The following is a 12,824-nucleotide window of genomic DNA, read 5'->3' as shown; positions in this document are numbered from 1 at the left end:
GGGATTTAGCTTTTATATTTAGACATTTGATCCATATGGAGTTAATTTTCATGCAAGGTGATAGCACCGTCTAATTTCTTTCTTCTGAATAGGGACCCACACTTTTCCCTACACATTTGTTGAAATTACTTTCCTTTTTTCTGTTTATGATTTTAAAGGTTTTTCACATATTCAATGATTATGCATACTCATTATTGGGTGCTTGATTTTTTCTATTCATCTACATCCCTCTTTATGTTCCTGTACTATTTTGTATTTATTTCCATGACTCTATAATATATCATAATATCTGGAATTGTAATGCCACCAACATTATTCAAGAATATTTTATCTCTCCTATTTTTTGTGGTTTTGTATAAAATATAGAATCATTTTTATATTGTCATGAAGAATGATTAGGATTTTTTATTGTGATTGATTTAATCTGTAAATAGCTTTTGGTAAAATGATTATTTTCACAATATCAACTGTGCCAATCAATGACTGTGGGTTATCTTTCAATTTTCTAGTGTCTTTCTCTTCTCTGTCTTCAAAGGTTTAAAGTTTTCATTGTAGAGGTCTTTCACTTCCTTGGGCATGTTTATTCCTAAATATTTAATTTTCCCAAGGTAATTGTAAATGGTACTGTATCCATGGTCTCCTTCCTTATATGTTTGTAGCTGGTGTACAGAAAAGCTACTCATTTGTACAATTTGGTGCTGTATACAACCACCTTGCTGAATTGCTGTATTGCTTTTAGAATTTTTCTAGTAGAAATTTTAGAATTTCCAATGTACAGTCCCATGTCATTTACATATATATATATATATGTATGTATGTATATATATGTATGTATGTATATATATATAGTTTAACTCATTTTTTCCATTTTATCCCTTCAATTTCCTTCTCTTGCCTTATTCCTCTGAGCATTACTTTGAGCAAATTATTGAAAAGGAGTTTGTATTGTAGACACTGATGTCTCATCTCTGTCTTCACTAGGATTGCTTCAACCCTTTCACCATTTAAGATAGTGGCTTTGAGTTATACATAGCTATTTATGGAGTTTCTTACACATAGCTATTTATTATACTGATATATCTTCCCTAGAGCCCTACATTCTCTATGACTTCTATCATGAATTCACGTTAGATGATGTCAAAGGATTCCTCTATGTCTACTGTGATGGTAATCTGATTTTTAGTTTTATGTTCACTTTTGTGGTTTTTTTTTACCTTTATAGGCTTGTGCATGTTGAATCATCTCCACATTTTATGGATGAAGACAACTCTATTTTTTTATATACTTCTGCCTTCTGTTTTCTCATGTCTTATATAGCATTTTTGAGTCTATGTTAAACAAAAGTATTGGATGTTTGTCTTCTTTGTGCTATTGTTGCTGTGAATTTATCTTGTGGTATGAGATTGATACTGCCTATCAAGAAGTTTGTCAACACTTATATTTCTATTTTAAGAACTGGATGTAGGTCTTCTTTGAAAGTCTGGTAGAAATCTGTTGTAAATCCATCTGACCTTGGGGTATTTTTAGATAGAAAGTGTTGTAGCTGGAGTTTTCTCCAGTCCTGCTTGGGCCCCCACAGTTCTACAGCCCACTTATAAAATAATCACTCAGAAGCTCATATTAATTAAAATTGCTTGGCCTTTAGCTCAGGCTAACTATTGACTAGCTCTTACAACTTAAATTAATGCATTTCTATTAATCTATGAGTTGCCATGAGGCTTGTGGCTTACCTGTACTTTTACATCTTGCTTCCTCTGTGTCAGTCTGGCATCTCCTGACTCAGCCTTCCTGTTCTCAGAATTCTCTTCTCTGCTTGTCCTGTCTATACTTCCTGCCTGGCTACTCGCCAATCAGCATTTTATTTATCAATCAATCGGAGCAACACATTGCAGCATACAGAAAGCCATCCCCAGCAGTCTGTTTTGTCAGATATTAGGATAGTGATGTCCTCTTGCATTCTTCTCCCATTTGATCAGAGTCTTTTGGTCCATCCTATCTTGCTAAAGTGATATTATATATCTTTAACTAAAAGTGTTTTTTTTTCTTTTTTTCCTCTTTGAAATACATTTCTATTTTTTAATTTTTCTTTATTCAATTGAAAATATATTTTATATAATATTTTCCAGAATATGTTTTCCTATCCCCTAACTCCTCAAGATTCTCCTTACCTTTACTCTCATTCAATCATCTCTACCTTTTGATTGGAGAATTGAGGACATTGATATTGAAAGTATTGTTGAAATGTGTCTGTTAATGTGGTCATCATACTGTACATTTTTGGTGTTTGTATTCTCTGTGGTACTTTGTGTTTTAGTAAGTATAGGTTTGCATTTGTTTTCACATTCTCTTTCATTTCTTTCTTCAGGCACAAATATTGCTTCCTTTATTATCTTTAGTTTTCTTTTGCTGAATTTAAATGATTTCAGGATGTTTATTACATGGAAATTTTTCTTCCTCAATTATGGCAGATAGTCTTGCTAAATACATGATTTTAAGCTGGCTATTATAATCTTTTGGGATTTAAAATGCATTGTTTTAGATTTTCGGGCTCTCAAGGGTTCTATTGATACTTAAGCTGTTATTTTGATGGATTTTCCTTTACATGGGGCTTGCATTATTATAATGTGTAGGTTTGATATACTTTATTATGCATACTAGTGTCTTATGAGATATTCTTTTATATTTTTGTCTATTTGGTTTTGTGTATGCTTCCTGTATCTGTATGGGTGACTTTCCTTTGCTTGGTGAATTTTTATTCTGTGAGCTTGTTAAATATTTTGTCCATGTCATTGACAGGGATTTTTTCTTCATCTATGCCTATAATTAATAGTGTTAGTTTTTTCAAATGTCCAATATTTTTTGTATGTTCCGCTTCTATGTTTTAAAAAAAATTTATAGTTCTATCTTTAAATCTTTTGTCTAGATCCTTTACTTATGTTCAGGCTGATACATTTTATTTTCTTCATTGAGTCTATGTATCTGCATCCATCAGCTGCTGTCTGATAACAATTGGGCTAGTCACCAATCCTATGAGTATAGGGTATCATTAGGAATAATTGTGTTTTTAGTTTTGTCGAGACAGAGTTTCTCTGTATAGTTTTGGTACCTGTCCTGGATCTCACTCTGTAAACCAGGCTGGCCTCGAACTCACAGAGATCTGCCTGGCTCTACCTCCAAAGTGCTGGGATTAAAGGCATGGGGTCACCACCACCTGGCCTTTAGGAATACTTTAATTGACTCTTTTTATCAATAGTGTTTTATTCTATCCTAGGTCACTGAGCCATCCAACCTCCAGATCCTATCTATCTAGGCTGTGCTTGGCATGGTCTTTTTCTCCTGGCATGGGCTTCATGTTTGACCAGTCATTGGCCTACCATTACCACAAGCTCTAATGCACCATTGCCACAGCACATCTTGTAGGTGAGACAGCTGGTGGGTCATAGATTTTTGTAGCTGGGTTTGTGTCCCAGTCCCAACACTGGGAGTCTAGCCTGATTACAGAAGATGACTGCTTCAGGCTCCATATCTTCCATTACTAATAGTCCTCTCTAGGGTCATAACAAATATACAGATAACATATATACTGAGAAATAAGGAAAAAGTATCTTTCATAATATTTGAAAACTTTTAATATCTTGGAATACTACACACCAAGCAAGTGAAAGTATTGTATAATATAAACATTTAAGACATTGAATAAATTAATAGAAGATAACATTGGAAAATTGAGATAGCCTCCTGGTTCATGGACCTATAGGAGTATTGTAAAAATGACAAATCTACCAAAAGAAATTTACTGACGCAAAGCAATTCTTGAACACAATTTTAAAATAGTCTTAAACTTGTCAGAGTAAGCAGCCATTCTCAAGTTGGATTTCAAACCCACTTTATGAGATGGAACCTAAACCTGACACTGCTTTGATAACAAAGAACCTGAGACTAGATAGTCCCAGGGTAAATCCAAATCCTATTGGTCTGATAAAGGAAAATAATAAATGACTCTTAATGATATTCTGCTATACCTGTATACAAATGCACCACTCAGCCATTGCCAGTGAAGCTTCCCCTTGCAGTAGATTGGAACTAAGGCATAGACTCACAACTGAACAACAGAGACTGAGAGACTTTGGAACAGTCAGTCTTGAAATGGATGTCATTAAATCTCTGCCATAGCTGGGTGGTGGTGGTGCATGCCTTTAACCCTAGCACTTGGGAGGCAGAGCCAGGCAGGCCTCTGGTTTACAGTTCGAGGCCAGCCTGGTCTAAAGAACGAGTTCCAGGAAAGGCACAAAACTACACAGAGAAACCCTGTCTTGAAAAACAAAACAAAACAAATCTCTGCCATAAAGGATCAGGGAGCTAAGAGGAAGAGCAGTCAGAAAGATTGTAAGTGCCAGAGGGAAAAGATGATTCCATGGAAACAATGTCTTCCATATACAATAAGACTGACACAAATATGAATGAACTCACACGGGGCACATAGCACATAGCACACACTGGGGCTACACAGATTCAAGTTAGGTTGGATCCTAGTGTTGAGAGAGAAAAGAAGACATGGGCTTCCACTCCTAACCTAACCAAAAGGTTACCTGCAGTTGATACCTACTTACAAAGGAAAAGTCAGTTTTCTCCAACAGAGTCTTATTGGGTTTATTAACCACACTTAAGTGTGGACCCCATTCTCAACATTAGATGGCCAATACAAGGTGAACTTAAGTTTATTTTTGTCTCACATCGATAACTTTGGGCATTGTTTTTTCTTACTGGTCTTTCACTTGTATATTACGGTTTCCAATTTTGTACTTTTATGGTGTGTATGTGTGCATGGGTGTGTATGATGTGTCTCTGTGCATGTGTGTATCTTTCTTGCAATTTGTTTTGTCTTGTTTTCATTCTTGTTTGTTTGTTTCATCTGTTTGTTTACTTCACAAACAAAGAGAAGTGAAGGGCATGGAGTTTGATGGGTATGGAAGTTAGAAGAATCTGGGTGTAGTTGGGGATGGGAACTGATGATTAAAATATAAAGTATGAAAAATATTTTCAATAAAAATATGAGAAAAACAATGATCTTCTGCCACGACCCACATGGCCTGGGACTGAGAACTGGTGAGGGATGTCGAGGTTAAGCAGCACTCAGGACACACTGTGGTTCGTCATTCAAAGAGAGCCCTTTATTGACTATCCATCAGCCTTATATACCCTGTTACTTCCTACTCTCCATGGGGTCAGGGTATGGTCCTCAGGTTCCCATCCACATCCCAGCAGCTCAGCCAAACAGGAAGACCCCAAGCAGAGAGCTGATTCTTGAAACAATGTTCCAGCAATAGCTATATCGTAAATATCCTGTGACTTACTGACCACAGGAAAAGAGGAAGAAAAAAGGGCACCTTAGGGCGACTTAGGGCAAGCAAACAGGCTGTGCACAAGGGCTGTTCAGCGTCTGCTGCCAACAATCTTCAACATCAAATGAAAACACAAAAATTCCAGGATAGCTGGAACATTCCTGATTAATCAAAGAACAGCTGGAAGTTGTTCCAGATTTTAAGATTTTTAAGTTGTACTGCAGATCTATAGTAATATAAAGAGTGACATTGGAATAAAACATTTCTTTCATCAGTAGAACAGAATTGAAGATATGAACATGAATCCACAAACCTTCATTACCTGACTTTTGACAATAAAAAAAAAAACCACTGGAGAATAGACACTATCTTCAACAAATGATGCTTTTCAAACCAGATGGGCCATGGAGAGGAGTAAAAATAGATTCAGATTTATCACTCTGAAAAAGCTCAACTCCAAATGATTAAATGACCTCAAAATAAGAGTTAAATAAGCTTGTACTCATTGTCACAGGAAAGGACTTTCTTAACAGGACACAAAAACACAAGAATTAATATCAAAAATTAATAAATAAAACTGCATGAAGCCAAAAAGTTTCTGAACAGCAAAGAAACAAAGAAGCAGCCTTCAAAATGTGAGGGAGTGGAATCTTTACCAATTATATATTTGACAGTGTACACAAAGAAATAATTAATTAATAGAGGCCTCAATGTAAAGGAAATAAATAACCTGCTACAACCCACACAGCTGGAGCACGAAATCTGGCGAGGGACGCCGAGGTTGAACAGCACTCTAGATACCCAGTCTCAGTTCATCAGGGAAGCTCTCTTTAGTCACACCATCATGGGCTTATATACCACTCTAACAGCAGGGGTCAAGGAACAGTTACTCTGTATCCAGCAGCAAGCTGGACACTGTTCACCAAACAGGAAAACCACAGGGGAACTGATCCCCAGCACTTTCAGGATCCCAACTGCACATTCTCACACAAACAACTTATGTAAACACAGCATAACTGGGACAGGACAAAAAAGGCATTTAAGATTAAGGCAGCAAACTTATTGCTGTAGACAATAAACAAATAAATTATGTAATAAAATCAAACAAAATTAAACACAAATGCATGTGAACACTTTTGTAGTATTCAGAATCCTTAGGCATCAGGTAAATACAAATTAAAACTACTTTGAAACTCTATCTTACCATAGTCAGAATGTCACAAAATAATTTAAAAAAGAGAAGTCACAGCATATGTAGAAGAGGATGTGGGGAAATAGATTAAAATATTTATTTCTAGTAGCTGTACAAATTGTTACAGCCACTGTATGGAGATTCCTGTGAAGATGAATATAAATCTACCATGAGATCTAGCTACAGCACTTTTAGGCATATACCCAAAACCTGTAAATCTTAGCACAGAGATATTTGCCCATCCATGTTCACTGCTGCACCATTCACAATAGTGAGGATATGGTGCATTCATGAAGAAATATATGTCATTTACTGAAGAATATATAATGCAAGTGTTGTTCATGTGTTCAATAAAATATTATTCAGCTGTTAAGAGAATTTTGCAAAAATGGATGGATTTAGAAACAATCCTCTCAAGGGAGTTAACACATACTCAGAAATACACACATTACATGCTTTCTTTTATATGTGGATGCCGTCTGCTAAATTTTAGATATTAATGCCACAATCTAAAGAAACAGAGCTTAGGTACCTACTAAGGAACAAATGATGGAGGCAGGGAGAAATATATACCAAGGAAAGGAAAATACAGTGTTATGGAGAGAAAACTAGCATATGAGTTTGATGGGAGAGAAGAGTAAAGGAGAAAATATGTGGAGGGACAACTAACACTAAAGGCCATCTAAAACACCATGTGGAAGCATCCTACTATAATATGTATATAGTATACCAATTTGACATCTTTCACAAAGTAAAATCTCCAGTGTCAGCAATTGGTTATATCTTATTGAGTCATTGGCCAAAATGACCCTTATATACCTCAAATATTACAGGATATTGCCAAGCCTATAAATCCTGATGGTAAGACTTTATTGTTGAAGAGACTACAAACTTACATAATTAAAGCCCTTAAGGGTCAACCTTAAATATCTCCTGTAAGGGTTCAAAGGAGACACTACAATAAGCTTCAGAAAGACTAATGGCAAAGGAATGAATCTACTCACACTGTGATCCTTGTGTGCATATCTCTTTATTCTTCTACTGTTCTCCTAATTTTCTTGGCCTAGTTGTCTATAATTTCTTGGCTCTAATTCTCTGTTCTCATTTTCCTGCTTCTACTCTAGCCTAATAATTCTCCTCTCACAGGAAGCTTGAAGCAATAGAAAAAGTTACAAGAGTTACCTCTCAGTGGTCAAAAGCACATTACTAGGGTAAGCCAATTACAATGGCAACACACATTTTCAGGTTTCAGGAGTAAGAAGGAGGGCCATAGTACTCAAATGAGAAGAACTTTGAGACATAAATCTATTGTCAGCAGATTTGACAAGCAAAGAATTGGCATGCTCTTCTTAGGGTGCTTTGTGTTAATAATCTTAGTAGATACTTGTGACTCTGACCTTGTGCATAGCTGTAAAGTTTTAAACTCATGATCTATTTACAAATGCCTTTAGTCAAGTTTGAACTTGCAATTAAGTAAAAATGAGCTAAATGCATGTAGTTTGTGTTAGACTGAGGAGAGAATGTTATTTTGGTCAGTCTGAGTAAAAGGAACAAATCTGGCATTAAGTGTCAACAGTCTCATTGGACAATAGATCTGGCTATGAAGCATATCCTAGTATATTTTCTATATATCAAAAGTACACAGCTAAATGAAAAATCATCTTCCTGACTACACACAGATATATGTGTCCATAAGATTGAGATGTAATTATGATATTACATATACGCATTTTATGAAAATGCATGGTAATGGGGAGATATCATAGCTGTTGTTGCATAAGAAGTTGTACATGGAAGCAACATTATTCAGAGTCAGTGGCCTGCAAGCCATGTTCAACAGGTTACCCCATTGGAGAACATTCCTCTGATGGGTTGACACCTGAATTATCAATTGCTATAAATTGTAATTGTGTCATGGTCTGCAATAGCTAATGACAATGGTTCCTGACATTAATGTCATCAAACATAAAGAAATAGAGCTGGTACAAAACTGGACATTACATCTTAACTAATGAGTGTTAATAATTCTATAGGATACTATACATGCCACTAAAGTATAACAGCAGTCATGAATCTGACCCAATTATTAACTCTCTTAGTACATTAGAAACATAACTGCAGCGGGGCAGTAGTGGCGCATGCCTTTAATCCCAGCACTCGGGAGGCAGAGCCAGGCTGGGCTACCAAGTGAGCTCCAGGAAAGGCGCAAAACTACGCAGAGAAACCCTGACTCAAAAAAAAAAAAAAAAAAAAAAAGGAACATAACTGCTAGAAATGCCCACTGGTGGAATTAGTGGCACAAATGTTATGGAAGAACCTTACCACTTTGTATATTTGGGTATGTGGCCCTCTCTTAAGATGGAATACATAGCTAAAACTGTTAATGAAGCAAAAAGCTTAAAATTATATAGGATGTGGGGTAGGAAACCCCAGCTACTAGTATTTTGCTATAGGAACATAGCAATAAAGTAACTCAATAAAAAATACCCATAGATCAGTGTCCTGCCCAGCCCTCTTCAGAGAAGCTCCTTTATGCAGTAGATAGTAATTAACATAGAGACTCACAACTGGACAACGTTCAGAGAGTTGAGAGACTTTGTGGCATTCAGCTCTAAAAAGGACACCTGAGTCAACATTTCTCTTCAAGGCTCAAGGATGTATGAATAAAAAGAGATGCAACATTATTAGAGCTAGATATGCTAGGGGACTTCAAGGAAACAGCATGTGGGGATAATGCACATGTGAACTAAGAGACTGTGAAGGCACACAGAAAACCTGCACAAGTTTAAACTAGACAAAAGCCCATCAGTGTGAAGGGGAAGTTGTCACAAAGTTCCACCTCTAACCAGGAAGATACTTGTAAGTGATAATATCTGGAATAGGAAAATTCATTTTCTCAAATGAAATATAACTAAGTATATCAACCATATTCTAGGGCAGGTGCCTTCCCCAGGATTAGCTGATCAAAAAAGACTCCATTTTTTGTGTGGTTTTGTTTTGTTTTGTTCAGGCATTTTTTTTTTAAATCAAAATGATTGTCTTTTTGTTGTTCTGTTTTTCTTTCCTCGTGTTTTACTTTTTCATTTTTCTGATAAAGAGAAAGAACATAAAGCTAATCAGGTATGAAAATAAGGAGGATCTGCAAGAAGTTGGAGAGGGGAAACATATAATCAAAACATACTTCATAAAAATAGGTTATATAATTCAAAAATAAAAAGTAATAAATAAAATGTTATTTGGGGAACACTGATATAAATGGAGTTCATAAAGCTAAGTGGAAAAAGTTACACTAAGGTAAGCAAGATTTACATGTGTTCTGTAATATGTATATTTCAGAAAATAAATTAACATAAAGTTTGACAAGTAGAATCACAGAAAGATAAGGCTTAGACTCTAAGACACAGATTGTGAAATTTAACTGATAACACAATGAATATTTAAAAATTTGCTTTATTAACAATAAAATATATTATTGCTATATGCAATATTAAATATGAATAAAATATAATAAATGGTCTCTGTACTATGCTTATCTTCTGATATCAGTAGTAACTGGGGTTAATAGTTCAATATAACATTCAACTGTGATTGATGGGTTCTCAATGCTTTTTGCACTCAGTGTATCAGTCAGGGTTCTCAAGTCCCTGAAATTATGAAATGAATCTCTCCCTTTCTCCATATGTGTGTGTGTGTGCGTGTGCGTGTGCGTGTGCGTGTGCGTGTGCGTGTGTGTGTGTGTGTGTGTGTGTGTGTGTGTGTGTGTAATTTTATTGGATTGACTTACAGGCTGCAGTCCAAGAATGGCTAGCTATGAATGGAAAATCCAAGAATCTAGTAGTTCCTGTGTCTCAGGAGGCTGGGTGTCTCTGCTGGTCTTCTGTATATGCTGGAATCCTGAAGAACTAAACTCCAATTCCAATGAAGGAATGGATTCTATAGCAAGGAGATGGCAAGCAGGTAAATAATGAGCTCTTCTTCCATTGTCATTATATAGAAGGGGTATCCTAGATTAAAGGTGAAACTTCACTTGCCACAAGATATGGATTAAGGGTGTGTACCATCCCTCTTTAAGAGGAGGGTCAAAAGATTGTGTCTTCCAGCCTCAAGATCTAGATCACAAGTATGCCTTCTATTTTTGGATTGTAATTCATTCCAGATATAGTCAAGTTGACAACCAGGAATAGCCATCACACTAAGTATATTTAAAGTATTCTATTGCAAAATTCACAAAACTAATGAGTTTGTGCATATATTTCTCATTATATTAACCTGCATTTTATTTTTCAATTTTTAATAAATTATATCATTGGCCATTCAGCTCTTTATTAAACTAATCACAGTGATATATCTTTGTAGTTGGAGTTTTCTCCAGTTCCGCTCAGACCCATAGCCACTCATACCCAAAAAACCACACAGATGTTTATATTATTTAAACCATTTGGCCTAATGGTTCAAGCTTCTTGCTATGTAGTTCTTATATCTTAAATTAATCCATTTCTATTAATCCATAAGTGGCCACGTGGCTTGTGGCTTACTGATACCTTACATCTTGCTCCTCATGGTGGTGGTGGCTGACAGCCTTCCACCTCCCAGAATTCTCCTCTCTCCTTATCCTGCCTACACTATACTTCCTGCCTGGCTACTGGCCAATCAGCATTTTATTTATCAATCAATCAGAGCAACACATTCACAGCATCCCCAGCAGATCTTCACACAGTGAAGACAAATATTCTGTAACATATCTTGGTCATATTCTGTTTTTAACATCTTTTTGGTAGAAACTGATTTCCACAATGACTGTACTAATATGTACCCATACCAACAATGAATAAGGGTTCCTTTCTCTCACATCACTCCCAGTATTTTTTTGTCAGATTTCTTGATGATAGTTATTCTGTGTGAGGTGAGGTGGTATCTCAAAATAGTTTTAGTTTTCATCCCTCCCTGGTAGTTCTAGTGACAATTTTTAAAAAAGTAATTATTAGTCATCTTGTAAATCTTTGTTTCTTCTCTTCCTAGCCAGGAAGCAACTGAGGAAAAGACCTTCAGAAAATAATTGGCCTCTTTATTTCAAAGCTATGTATACCTCTTTACTTCAACACAGGGAAGGAATTGGAATTATTGTTAAATGTATTTGGATGTGAGAGCCTTTGAGTTGTTGAGGAGATGTGAAACCATTAAGGTTGGCAATAACTCAGAATATAACTGGTAAGTTGGAGTGGGACCTACAACTTGGTGCACTGGATAATCTTTTCACTACTGTACATCTTCAACCTACAAAAGTTCAACATCAATTGTCTCATAGAAAAAGGAAGCAGTGGCTCCATGAGCTTCATTTAACCATCATATTTTTATAGATTTAACTGAAGAGCCAAGGTGAGTCTCTGAAGGATATAATCAGGATTTGAGTCAGTGATATTATATTGGACTACTATAAATAAAAGTTTATATCTGATTAATTACATCAACTAGAAGCAGCAAAGATTATGAATCACACAAGGGATTTTTAGGCTATACCAGAACATTTGGACACAACCATTTAAATGGCATGGGAAAATAGACTAGCCCTGGATATAATATGAGTACAAAAGAGTAGGGCTTATCTGATGAGAGTTTGAAAATCCTGCATTTTCATTCCTACATGACTTCTGATGGCAGCATTGGGAGAGCTCTTTAAGAGCTAATCAGTATTGGCAGATTTATTAAAGCAACTCCACATAGTTAAAAAGGAAATTTATTTGAGGGTAACTTATAGCTAGTAAAGAAGTAGGTTACAGGATCTGGGAGAGGTGAGGTACAGTCCAGCTGGGTTCTCTGGAGAACTCCGCTTGGTTTACCATCCGGCATCCAGGATCACCAGGAACCAAAAGACCTGGCACATTGGGATCTTGGGTCTTAAGGGCTCCCATCTTGGCCCCACCTCAGGGGCCAGTCATAGGTAGGCATGACAGTTACCTGAAGCCTCACTGGGGGGAGTACTCCCAGCTCAAAGCTGGAACAGCTACCCACTACAAACCACTGTGCATGGTTAGAATTAGAAAATTGAGGAATAAAGAACCCCTTTCCCTTTTTAATAGGAAATTGATTTAGATAGTGAAAACAGAAAATAACCTTATTCCTGACCTCCATAATTATAACCCAAGATTATAGTTGAGTGCTATGTAATTCGATGCATCTGATGGCTACCTCCATGATTCATTTAAACAGCTATAACTGACAAATTCCTATCTCTAGATCTCATCAACGTATTGTAGTGACTTTCCTCAGAATAGGAAAGTCAGAAAATGTTG

Source organism: Peromyscus maniculatus, chromosome 7, assembly GCF_049852395.1.
Source record: "Peromyscus maniculatus bairdii isolate BWxNUB_F1_BW_parent chromosome 7, HU_Pman_BW_mat_3.1, whole genome shotgun sequence".
NCBI classification, from domain to species: domain Eukaryota; kingdom Metazoa; phylum Chordata; class Mammalia; order Rodentia; family Cricetidae; genus Peromyscus; species Peromyscus maniculatus.
This window is presented reverse-complemented; position numbering follows the sequence as displayed.